The following is a 13,095-nucleotide window of genomic DNA, read 5'->3' on the forward strand; positions in this document are numbered from 1 at the left end:
CTGAAAGATAGGAAAGAAGGCTTGGGAACAAGAAGGAAATCCCCAAGGGGGTTGGCCTGTTGTGCCCTGTCCTTCCCTGAGTTTCTTATCCACTGGACCTTGTTGATCGGCCAGTCAGAGAAGGACAGGATCCTGTCTTCATGTTCTTCTGCAATATAATCTGATTTCAAAGAGGTGATGATAGAGGGCAGCTGCCTCATCATCTGAGGAATGAGACCCTCTGAGCTGAGAGTGATGCTGGCAGCACTGACAAGTGGATAAGCAACCACAACTCCTTATACAAAACAAAAAACATTTTCTTTGATGACCCAGCACAACAATTTCAAACAACAGGTGGTAACTGTCAAAGAACAGAGTAATGAAAACCAAACTGAACAGTACCTTTGTGTGACCTGATGCTTTTCTCTCCCTAGAGCTACAGACTTAAAACTCTATACCATGTACTGGAAAGGAAAAGCAATCCCATAAATAAAAAATCTCCTCCTTTAATTTCATCCAAGTTCAATCAGTCTCAGTTCCTGCTTTTCTCTCTTTCTCCTATTCTGGTACTCTGAGATCCTTTACTTCATTAATCTGCCAGTAGGACTCCTTCACTTAGCTCTTCCATCCTCCTTCCTAACCAGCTAGTGAAAGAGTGAGCTGTCCCACTAACAGGAAAGGAGGAACTTAGCATCCAACATAAACACATGCAGATCTGCAGGTTTCCAGATCTGCTGATACACAGATGTTCGGTACACAGTATCCCTCCCAGGCAGAGGTGACTATACCTGTTCTACAGGTGAAGAATTGCAATGAAAAAGCTGGGGAGCTGGGGAGACTCCAGTTTTTTAATGAACTTCAATAGAAAAGTTCATATCCACTGGATATGAAAACTTCGATATCCACTGGAAATCAGACCAGTGGATATGCGGTAGCAGAATGAAAGGGCTGGGAAGAGACAGGAGAGAAGCTCTTTGGGTGATGGGGATGTTTTATGTCGCAATCAGGGTGATGGTAATATGGGAGCACACATTTGTGAAAATACATGTACACTTAGAATGGGGGGATTTAGCATATATGCAAATCGTATTTCAATAAAATTTATTGAAAGAAAACAATTTGCCAAAGTTCACATGGTTATTTCCAATATTTTTTCTGTTACATGAGCCTTGTCCATTATATGATGATACATAGTTGAATATGGATGAAAGTTTACATGGCTAGAGTTATTAAGATTAATAGCTGAATACAATAGAACATTTTTCCAAGAAGGTGTATATATATAAATATTTTTTTAAAATCTCCAAACCAACAGTGTGGTAATCAATAAAAAAATACATTCACTCACTTCTCTATGACCTTCATATGACTTCTACGGCTTCATATGACTTTCATATGATTTCTATCAGTTAAGACCATTGCCTTGATAGGTTAAACCAGGGGTCCCCAAGCCCTGGACCAGTATTGGTCTGTGGCCTGTTAGGAACCAGGCTGCACAGTGAGGGTAGAGCGGTTGGCGAGCAACCAAAGCTTCATTTATATTTACAGCGGCACCCATCACTCTCCCATCACCTCCAAATGGGACTATCTAGTTGCAGGAAAACAAGCCCAAGGCTCCCCCTGATGCTATGGTATGGTGAGCTGTGTAATTGTTTCATTATCTATCACAATATAATACTACTAGAAATAAAGTACACAGTGAATGTAATGTGTGACCCATCCTGAAACCGCCGCCCCACCCCAGCTCAGTCCAAAATTGTCTTCCACAAAACCAGTCCCTGGTGCCAAAAAGGTTGGGAACCGCTGGGTTAAACTATGATATTATTTCTCAAGATGTGTACTCTAACAGCTGACTGCGTTAAATGGTCCGATTTCTTCACTTCCCCTGCCCCATATCCTTGCCCTTTGTCATGTGACTCTTGGTGCTGCCTACTAGAGAGGCAAAGATTATTTCCCCAATCCTTGAACCTCCTTGGCTGGACCTGTGACTTGCTTTGGCAAACAGAATGGAGGGGAAGCAGTGATGTCCCAACCGTGAGGGATCAGGTTCAAGAGGAAGTGCATGCTTCTTGGGAAAGTGCCTGGACTGGCCTGCTGGGAGGTGAGACAGATGGCACAGAGTGGAGTCTCCCCGGCTGCCCATCACGCGAGTAAGCCTGGCGAAGGTCAGCTGCCTCTACGAGCACTTCTCACTGTTCACGCTTCTCTCTGTACACCACTGAGGTTTTACGGGTTTTGAGCACTAGACGACAGATAGTGTCACTTTCATCACACGAGTCTGTCCCACACAACACAGGGCTGCTAGCCTCCTGGGCCCCAGCCCAATAAATGATCGTAGCATTCTCCAGATGACTGAGTATAACTCCAAATGCTCCCATACATTCCCAAAGGCCACTTGGGTAATCAGTTGTGATCCAGTGATTTTTGAGATATGCTCAGCTATCTTGAACATTTTTAACCTTTAGAAAGGATGCAGTCAGGGATATTCCTCAGCTTCTCAAGACCAATTTGATGTCCTTGCCTATTTGAAAGTTCCCCCTATGCCAACAGGGGAGCTAACTGATATAAGGCTGGAAACTAGAATTCTCCCTCCGCCTAAGGCCCTAGGAGCCAGGTGACCCCTTCTGACTGCAGGATTAAGTTCAATGTCTCCTGGCCTACAGGACTCCTCCCTGATTCTTGTATGCCCAGCAAGCCTCTAGTGGATATACTCACAGCCACTCATAGCATGTTAAGAAAGGGAACAGTGGCCAATGAAAGTGCTTCTAGAGTCACTTTCTAAGAGGGTCTACCAGCAGTCCTGGGGGATAAGTAGCCTCCATCTAGGAACCGCATGGAACCAATGTGGTTCAGTGGCAGCCACTTCCCAAGGTCACCCTTAACCATCACAATGCTTAAAGGCTAGGATCTATAACAGTGTTGTTTACCAGCCACACAGCGGGCTGTGGAGAGCCCAGCGGATATGACATTAGACATACATTAGAGTCTGGGACTCTGTACCAACCAATGCCTTTCTTGAGTTTTAATATTAATTATCAACATGGTGCTTCGCACCTCTGTCCTAATGTGGACTGAGCACCTCCGGTGTGCCAGGTGCAGTGCTAAATCAGACACACTGCTTTGTTTTCAGCACAGATCTCTGTTTTACAAAGGAGGAAACTGAATGAAGCCCAGAAAGTGTCTGTCACCTGCCAATTACAGCTAGAGAGCAGCAGTCTGGACTGTGAATCCAGCCCTCAGACCTTTCACACCAGGGACATCTCACGACACAATTACTTCTCTCCTGGGGGATGGATGTGAAGGTCAGATGTGCTGGTGGAAGATACCATGCAGTGTGAACAAAGCAGGCCACAAAAATGCATTTGCAGTATGATCACAACACAGCAAAGAGACAGACCAGGCGGAAACAGACCAAAGGGAATCCACTGCAATGTTAACCAAGCTCTTTTCTGAGTGGAGGATTCACAGATGAATTTTATTGGCCTTGTTATACTTTTTGTACTTAAGTAATTCCCTGCAATTTTCTCAAATGAGCTAATGCATGTACAAGTGCTTTGTAAACTGTAGAGTGCTACACACACCTCAGAAATATTATGATTGCATTATGTTCCTTTTCAAATTCTAATCTAGAACTGCTCACTGCTGACTGCATGGCTGATGGGATTTCAGGCTGATCCCAAGGAGAAGACTCCAGCAGCTTGAAACCTGTCTCCTTCACATCCAGGTAATATCTCCAGGGAGATGCTGAGCTGGAGGGCAACGGTGGTGTGGCTTTTGTTAACAGGTCTGAATGCTACCCCCACTCCACACTCCAGTCATGCGGGGAGCAGGGGGTTTCCCAACCAGCAAGTTGCAGAAACAAAAGACAGATCCCTCCTGAGATTAAATGCATTTGCTAAATTGCTTCTTTGGGCAGCCAGCTGAGGCACAGGGAAATTTGGACTCAAAGGAAAATGGCCTTTAAGCCATTTGCATTTATTTCTTCCCATCCTTAAGGACAGTGGCCTAGACTGACCCCTGAGCTGCCAGAGATGATGGCTGTCATGCCTACGGACTCTAGAGGGATAGGAACTGTGTCCTGGGGCTCTGGCCTCTGAACTTCTGCTCAAAGTCAGGAAAAACTACATGGAGAGATTATGGGGATCAGTGGGCAATGAGGCCTGACTTCTCTGACCCTCATTTGCTATGTGACCTGGAGCAAGTCACTTCTCTCGAGAGCAGGACAAAGACTTTGGGTTGCAAGGATCATGTGCTCACCAGGCCAGGTGAGTGCTGAGAGCACTGCAGGCACTTCCTCATTAATACTCACATGGGTCAGGGACCACCAGCAGTCCTGTTTTACAGACGAAGATGATCATCATCTGAAAGGTTTGGCCATTTAGTCAAGGTCACAGTAAATGAACAGAGCAGCTGAGATTCACAACTAGCGGTATTTCCTCCAAGTTCTTGTACGTAATAAAGTCACTGCAATGCCTTGTTCATCAACCTCTGGGTCTAATGCTAGATGGTTCAGTGACTGTAGAGTTCTGAATCATGTGTCCCCCTTGGTGACAGAGATCTTTGGTGCTCAGGCTGAGAGAAGTGGCCAAGTTCAGGTCAGTAGAACGTGGGTAGATTCTGGCTACTACAGGCTCCATTTTTAAGACTGTCTCATGCAAAAGCAAGAGCGCCTAGTGGAGGATGCTCCGTGGAGGGCAGAGCCACAAGATGGAAGGAGTCTGGACCCTGAACATGGAGAAGAGCCACCTGCCAATTAGGAACACCCACTTGGACTTTGTGTGAGTCATAAACTTCCAGCCTGCCAAGCCCATTTTATAAGTAGTTGTGTTCCCTTAACTAACATGCTTACTTGAACTCTTTGAGTACGTGATGAAGACAGTACAGCAGACCAATTCAGAAGTCTCTAAGGCCACCCCTTTTCGTGACACGTGTCCTTCTGATGCCTTAGGACAATGGGTAGAAACATCGGGATAAAATAACACTCAGGAGTGTTGCTTTACACTTTCAGCACCTTTCGCTTTCAGCAGCCTTGATATCCATTTCTTCATCTGTCCCTCCCAGTAAGTGTATGAGACCAGGAGGGCTACCCTCTTGCCCTCAGTTGACGGATGAGGAAACTGAGGCACCAGGGATGTGCTCAGAAGAGCTGGGGCCCTAACACATCTCTTGGAACCTCATTCATGGTTCTTCCCTGTGGTTTCCATGAAGCAGTTAAATTTTATTAAACCACATGGGCAGGCAGAAAAAGATTACCAGTTCACTGGTTGCCTGCTGTGTATAGTAATGATCAAAGTTCCAGGAACCCAAAACACTGTCTTCCAAGGAAACCAAACCATGGGCCACTTTCATTCTTTCATGGGAAGGGAGAGGCATGGGCTCAGGACCATTCAGTGAAGGTTCAGAGACGTCTGCCCAGCACTGATCGAGGCTCTGAGAAAATAAAGAAGAAAATGTCATGGTCTGCTACCTCCCAGGTATCAGTATTAACGTGAACATCCCACACAATTAATAGGCCCTTATTTTATGCCAAGCCCCATGCTAGGAATGTGGAATGAACCCAAGTGTCTGCATTTAAATTGCTTATACCGTCTGGTTGGGGGAATAAAGAAGTGAGTTAGCGACTGTAAAAACTGTGTATTCATAATACAAATAAAATGACAGGGAGCTGGGGAGGGAAGGGTGGTGGTGTGCTATGTGCTACACTGACCTAAGCTCCTGACTTATCTTTCTGTATTTAGCCCTCATCAAGCCTACCAGGTAGGAACAGTGCTACCTGATTCCCATTTTACAGATGAGAAAACTGAGGCACAGAGTTTGAGTGGCCTGAAATCCCATAGGGAGTATTCCTACCATTTTACACGAGGCAATGTTGCTTCAGAGCTTTCCTCTTATGTTTCATGCAAGGAGCCAGTTAGGGCCAAAGTAAAAGTAGGCAGAGGTCTGTGACAAAGATGTGGGAGAGTCAAGCACTTGGCAGGTTTGGACAGATGATGTTTGGATAGATCAGAGACTAGGGGTGTGAAGGAGGGGTGTGTGCCCGTGGCCCTGTGAGTCTCTGGACCCTGGGCTCCTTCTTCATCCCCTCTCCTGGCCACCCAGGCAAACACTGAGATGCTTCAGCTCTGAGATTTAACATGCCAAGGAGGGTCACTGGAGGCCAGCCTTGAGCAACCTGTCATGGGACTCTGAGTGCCATCCACTCTGGGTTCCTCTGCCCACTGCGTGATGAAGGAGCTGGTGACACGCGGCTCGCATGTGAGAGCAATGATGCACTCCGGGGTTTCTCTGGGGTTTCTCGGGGATACAGCTGTTTCTACAGAGCCATCTGTTCCCTGGAACTGCCGTGCAGTGATGCTGTAAAGGGTTTGTAGGATCTGTTTATATGTGTCTTATTTTTAACTTCTCATTAAACCATGGTGTTGCCGTTTTCTTTCCTTCTTAGTGAGCTCAGCATCTGGGTATGTGACCCTGCAGGCAGCCCATCACCCTTGTAGCACGAGGGCATTGAACTTGGAAGCCCTCATTTCAGCGATGAGGCAGAGATCTCAGAGCAGCTGGATGGGAAGGTGTCCAGAATGAGATTTCTGGTCAACACTAGTAACGAGACCTCCTGCACCCTGCAGCCCTGCTCACACCTTACCCCCCTGAGCCCTCATCCCAGCCTGGGCTCGGTTTATTTATTGACCATTTTATAAGTGAGAAAACTGAAGCTCATGGGAGGCAAGAGTTACATTTGAAGGTGCAGATCTAGTCCTAGGGCCAGGTTTTCTGATTTTTAAGTACAGGGATCCTTCCAGAGCACCACAAATACTTTAAGACAAGGACTTGTAATAGTTAATTTGTTTGACAAAATTTATCGAGCACATACCAGGCAGTCTTTTACAGGCATAAAGATATACTGATGAATGAAAGATAAACAGCCCCGCGATCCCCGAGCTTACATTCTAGTTGGAGAGATATAACCAAAAAAATAAATAAGTCCAGAATATAATCATTGATTGGTGATAAGAGCTGCAGAGAAAATGAGAAGCAAGAGCTCTGGGAGATGGGGAGCAGGGGTTGGGGAAGGTATGACAACTTTAGATTGGGGAGTGTTTTCAGTCGTTGAAAAATGACCACTCAGCTTGACACCAGTTCCAGAGCTGCTGCCAACCTATCCTCTGAATTCCATTCTCTGAGCCTCCTTTTCCTCCTCTAAAAAGTAATGCTAATAATAACCACCTTGCAGGCTCATAAAAGAGTAAGAAAAATGATACACACTAAAAGGTGCTAGGAGAATCACTGAATGACTTGTAGTTCCTCTTATGTTAATTATGTATGTCTTTCTGGGGCTTCCCTGGAGGCTAGGTGGTAAAAAACCTGCCTGCCAAGCAGGAGTTGCAGGTTTGATCCCTGAGTCAGAAAGATCCCCTGGAGAAGGAAAGGGCAACCAGCCCACTACAGTATTCTTGCCTGGGAAATTCTATGAGCAGAGGAGCCTGGCAGTCCACGGGGCTGCAAGAGTCTGACATGACTTCGTGACTAAACAACAACAATATATTTTTTTGGCCATGTCATATGGCATGCGGAACTTCCCCAAACAGGGATTGAACCCATGTCTTCTGCAGTGGAAGCACGGAGTCTTAACCACTGGACCACCAGGGCAGTCCATCTTCTGTTAATTTTAAATAGGGATCTACATTCACTTGAGAAGCATGGCTTCAAAGTCAGGCAACCTGGTTTCCAATAACGGCCCCACCATGTAGGAGCTGCTTGACTTTGAGCATGTAACTCATCTCTGAGCTTTCTTCTCTGTGAAATGTGACTTGTTAATGCCTCCCTCCCTTGATTGTGGTGAAGAAGAAAGTTGCATTTCCTCTTTACTTTCTCTGCAGGAAATCTCTAATTGTCAAAGGCCAGAAGAAACAGAGAAAGCTCTTTGAGCAGCACAGAGAGCACTTCCAAGGCAGGAGAGAACACAGTGACTAAGGCATAGGGCGTGGATGCCCCAGTAGGCTTCGGCATCTCGTGTCATCACTGGGAAACTGTTACTGGTTCACTGGCGTGCTGTCTTGGGGAGGATTCTGAGTCTGGGGCTGACCCCAGATGGCTGAGTGAGGTCATCAATTAGTGATGTCTGCTGTGGGCATGGGATAAGAAAGTTCTAAGCTGGGGGCTTCCCTAGTGGCTCAGTAGTAAAGAATCTGCCTGCTAATGCAGGAGACACAGGTTTGATCCCCAGTCAGGGAAGATCCCACGTGCCATGGAGCAACTAAGCCTGTGTACAACTATTGAGCCCGTACTCTAGAGCCCGGGAGCCGAAATTACAGAGCCCATGTGCCACAACTACTGAAGCCCGCATGGCCTAGAGCCTGAGCTCCACAACAAGAAAAGCCATTGCAATGAGAAGCCTGCACACCGCAACTAGAGAGTAGCCCCTGCTCAGGGCAACCAGAGGAAAGTCCAAGCAGCAGTGAAGCCCCAGCAAAGCCAAAATAAAGAAAGAAATGAAAGAAAACTCTGTTTGCTGACACTGTCTACTGACTTACAATTACATATAAATGTGAAAACTCAGTGATGTCCGGTCTTGTTTTTTTTCCCACGCCTTAGATGTTATGTTTCATAATTTAACTTCTAACATGACAGTAGATAATTATTTTACCATTGGACTTGGACTATTGGATTCCCGTTTTTTTTTTTTTGGCTGCTAGAGGAAGGATGCACAGGGTGGTGAGTCCAGAAAGGGCTATTCTGAAGCTGATGAACTGAAAGTGACAGCTGTCAGAATGAAATCTGCAGAATAAGCAGCAAACAGTCCGAGGCCATTTCCTGCCAGGATAAACAGCATCTTCCCTCCTCTGGCCAATTCCTGCCCCTTCAGCCCACTCAGTGCAACCTTAGTCACTGCAAATTGTAAATTGAGTTTGGTACACTTTGGTTACTGAGGAAGGGCATGTACTTCCCATCCAAATTGGAAAGTATAAAACATCTATAACAATGTATATTTTAATGGCCTTGCATTTAAAAAGGTGAGTTTCTTTTATCTGAAAAAAAATCCCTGAGGTGGAGCAGGGCACTCTTGATGATAAAAGCAGCCTGCTATAAATACAGTGCCTGGGGGAAAGTTACATGTTTCTGGATAACACATTGTATGGAAGCGACACTATCTGCCCCGTTGTTGGGGACCACAGGGGGTGTCCTTATTTTTCACTGCTCCAAAGGACAGCACTCAGATTAATGGATTATTTCCAGAAGCGGGGATTTCAACTCAACATGAGGAAGAATGGGTTAGCATCTGGAGCCTTCTAACAGTGCAGTAAGCTGTTGGAGATGGTGGGCTCCCTGTCTTTGGGAAGATCCCAGCAGAAGCCAGATGCGAGCCTGTTAGGGATGCTGTAGAAGGATTTTTGCATGGATTAGGGGGTGGAGAATATCCATGATTATCCAGCTGTGTTCTGAGGAGTCCCAGGGTTTCTTGGCTATGCTTGAGGGGCTGGGTTGCTGAGGAAAGGGGAGAGAAATGCTAATATATAAAATTCTAGCCTTCATTGCGACTTCAATCAAATTATAGTAACTAAGGCCAAGTGAATGCTTATTGTATTACACAGATTAATTTACTGGTTCCAGGAAGAGATGCCCAGACAAACTACACAGGAGTGACTGTGTCCCATTAGCTACTGTCATTCTACACCACACGAGGAGCCTGAACTCTTCCAAACAAAATCGTCTTGCTTTGGATCAAGTACCTCAGAGGCTGGAAGATGGGGTCTGCTGCTTACTGAAGGGCTGAATCCCCAACTTCCTGAATTTATGCTCCTTCCCTCCTACTTCTCCTTTTTCCTTTCTCTTTCCCTCTTTCTTTCTGGCACTGAGACCAACCAAATGGCCTCTTCCTTCCTACCCAAATTCTCTTAATTGCAGGGAAATCTACCTGGGATTGTTTGAACCAGAGCAAATGTGACAGTCCCCACTCATGCTTTATACACAGAGATATAGGTCCATCTCTCTACTAGGCCTTCCTAGGAAAAAAAAATCTTAAAGATCCCATACCCATTTGTATAACAACAGATTATGATCAGGCAGGTGGTTTGTAAAAAACCCCATCTCAATGAATATTGTGTTCTGGGTCCTAAGCCCTATTTTTGGTGATTTAACATAAATTATCTGTGAGACACTATGACAAAGGCATCACTGCCTGCAGTTACTTATCAGAGGATGAACCCGAGGCTCAGAGCATCCATGTGACCTCTCCAAGGTTCCTGTGTCTACTGAATGAGCAGCCTGGAATGACCAGGAAGCTTATCATCATCGCCTTCTCCATGAAGGAACAATAATGACACAAAATGAACTTGCGCAGTGCCCTGTGTGCATGCTGGCTTTGCTAGAGGCAGAGTGCCATGCTCCTGTTCCCCTCTGGTCCCTACTGACCATGCTGCTCCCTCCACACCTTCTCACTCCTCCTTAGTCATCCCTTGAATCCCACCTCTTCCAGGAAGTCTTCCCTGACGCACCTTCTCTCCTCTTCTTGTGCGCTCTCAAAGCACCACCCTGTCCCGGCACTTCTCACACTGATGACAACCTCCTGCCTGTCCGCACCCCTCAACAGACAAGCACTGTGAGAGTCGGGCTTCAATCTGCACTGCTGCCCCAGATCACTGGCCCTGTGGCTGATGACTATTTGAATGACTATCTGCCGAGTGGATGAACGTGTCTTGAGACTTGGCGCCTGCCACTGGAGCCCTTTCCCACCTGGGATCCGCAGTCCAATGGAGAGGTCCCTGACTTCCTCTCTTTAGGAGGACCACTATCAGTACGCTTCTCACGGCTCCAATGACCTCTTCCCAGAACTGAGAGCAGTCGGCTTTGGGCCAGATCCAAGGTCTTACCCTTTCCCTCTGGCAGTGTTTGCAAATAACACTGGGCAAGCGGCAAGGGACCAGGGGTGCAGAGATGTGTTTCCAGGCTGTATGTTACAGACTCCTGCTCTAGCCCCTCTCACTTTGGGCTGGCCGGGCCGAAGGCAGCTGACTGCAACAGGGCCCAGGGACCTGCCGCCTCGGTTTATGGGTACTGGCTGCACTTGCTCCCCTGTTCTCAGTACCCAGAAAACACTCCAGCTGTCTTTGTCCCCACTGCCACTGCCTCTGCTCAGAGCCCCACTGCCACCTTTTTTGCCTGGGATGCAGCAATGGCCTCTACCTAGGCTCCCTGCTTCTAGTCTAGACCCTTCCATTCTATTCTCCACCCAGAGAAACTTTTCTCAAATGTAAACCTGACCATGTTTGAAGCCCTCTGGGGACTCTTCATGGTCAACAGGATTCAATTTAAATGCCCAAGCATAGCCAAGGCCCCGCAAGGGTCAGCTTCATTCTCTGCCCTTCTCCCGATTCGCCTCTGCTCCAGTAGAGAAAGCACCAGCATGTCCTTTGCGAACTCTCTACTTGGCTCTTCAGGTCTGGTCCTTCATTCTGCTCTTTTTGTAAATATTTGAGTGTTCATTATGTGCTTGCTGCTCTGCTAGGGGTGAATGGTACACGTAGAGTGTCTAACAGTCTTATACTTGGGGGAAAAATAGGGAAAAAATGACATGAATACAGTAATTGTGGACAGCATGTATGTGCCCATGAAAAGAAAATAGGGCACCTCACAGAGAGTGAGGTAAAGGATTACCTGAGGCTGGGACAGGCCGGGTGTGCCAGGAATTGAGAAGCAAGTGCAAAGGCCCTGAGGAGGGTGGGGGAGCCTGGGATGCTGGAAGGAACACAAAGGTGGTGGGTGTAGGCTCAGTGTCAAGGGGAGAGTTTTGGGGGGGACAGGTGGGGTGAGCCTTAGAGAAGGCCGCTCTCCCCGCCCCCAGGCAGACTGTCCTCTCACCATCTCTGACACTGTCACATGGTGAGCTCCATCTCCAGGGCCTGGAGCAGCCTCTAATTTCAACCGTGGTGCCCTGCATGGCACCTGGCAGGTGGCCAGCTCTCATAAGTGCTTATTCACCAAGTAAATGCAGCCACAGATTCCAAGAAGGACCACAGAAGATTTCTCCCCTCTGATGATCCACCAGGGGAGACTGGTGTAGGAAGGGCTGGTGAGTCACTGTTAAAGGCAGTTCCACTTCGTAAGGCATTGAGCGGCACACCACGGGAACTCACCCCTACAGAGATTAATGGATGACATCACCCTGCAAGGCTTTGTATTTGAGCCTCTTCCATGGAGGAAAGAAAAAAAAAAAAGGGAGCAGGAGAACAGTTTATATTTAATGTTTGGGGGAAAAGTGCTGAATGGGCACTCAAATATTGATGATGATAACAAATTCTGACTTGAGTGAAAAGAACGGAAGGAAAACCCAGAATAACACAGTGTCTGTGGAGACCTCTAAGGGTGTCCCAGAGTCTGAGATGGAGGTCAAGAGCTTAATGGGTTTGTTTCCTCTCTGGTGAGTGGAAAAGAAGGGCAGAGGCTGAGGAAGGCATGGAGGGTGACTAGAGAAAGGCTGGAGATTGAGGGGATGATGCTGTGACCTGGGGGTAAGTGACAGAGAGCAAGAGTGGCCGTGCTACTGGTCATCCTGATAAAGGGCCAGGTAGGTGTATGCTGGCAGAGCTTCCTGCTCTGCCCCACCCCCCGCCCCCACCTGCACTAGAGCCTAAAAGAATCCTCCTGACATCCAAGAATACAAACAACACTTCTAGCATCCTTCCAGCCTGCCTCCTGCTTCCCCGCTGCTCGGCATCTCCTGCTCTCCACCTTTCCTATCAGCCCCTGGGCAAACGGTCCATCCTTCCGGTCCTCACAGCAAACCTGCCCGGCCTCAGGACATCCGTGCCAGCACCTTCATCCACCTGGAATACGCTTCCTTTGCTGTTCTTTTCCCCTTTCCAGCCTTTACTGCAGTATGTGTATGTTTAGTCACTCAGTCGTGTCTGACTCTTTGTGACCTTTGAACTATAGCCTGCCAGGCTCCTGTCCATGGGGTTTTCCAGGCAAGAATACTGAAGTGGGCTGCTCCTTCCTCATCCAGGGTATCTTTCCGACCCAGGGATCAAACCCACATCTCCTGTGTCTCCTGCATTGCAGGTGGATTCTTTACCCACTGAGCCATCAGGGAAGGCTTACTGAAGTATAGCTGGTATACAAAAA

At 47.2% G+C, this 13,095-nt stretch overlaps 1 protein-coding gene across 6 annotated transcripts in view; it reads right to left on the reverse strand.

Annotated features, from left to right (window-relative positions):
* LARGE1 (LARGE xylosyl- and glucuronyltransferase 1) overlaps positions 1–13,095 on the reverse strand; it is a 611,943-nt gene that overhangs the window by 41,890 nt on the left and 556,958 nt on the right. The window lies entirely within an intron of this gene.

This window comes from Bos grunniens, chromosome 5 (genome assembly GCF_055505025.1).
Source record: "Bos grunniens cultivar Pamir isolate PY7600 chromosome 5, Bosgru_T2T1.0, whole genome shotgun sequence".
Classification (NCBI taxonomy): Eukaryota; Metazoa; Chordata; class Mammalia; order Artiodactyla; family Bovidae; genus Bos; species Bos grunniens.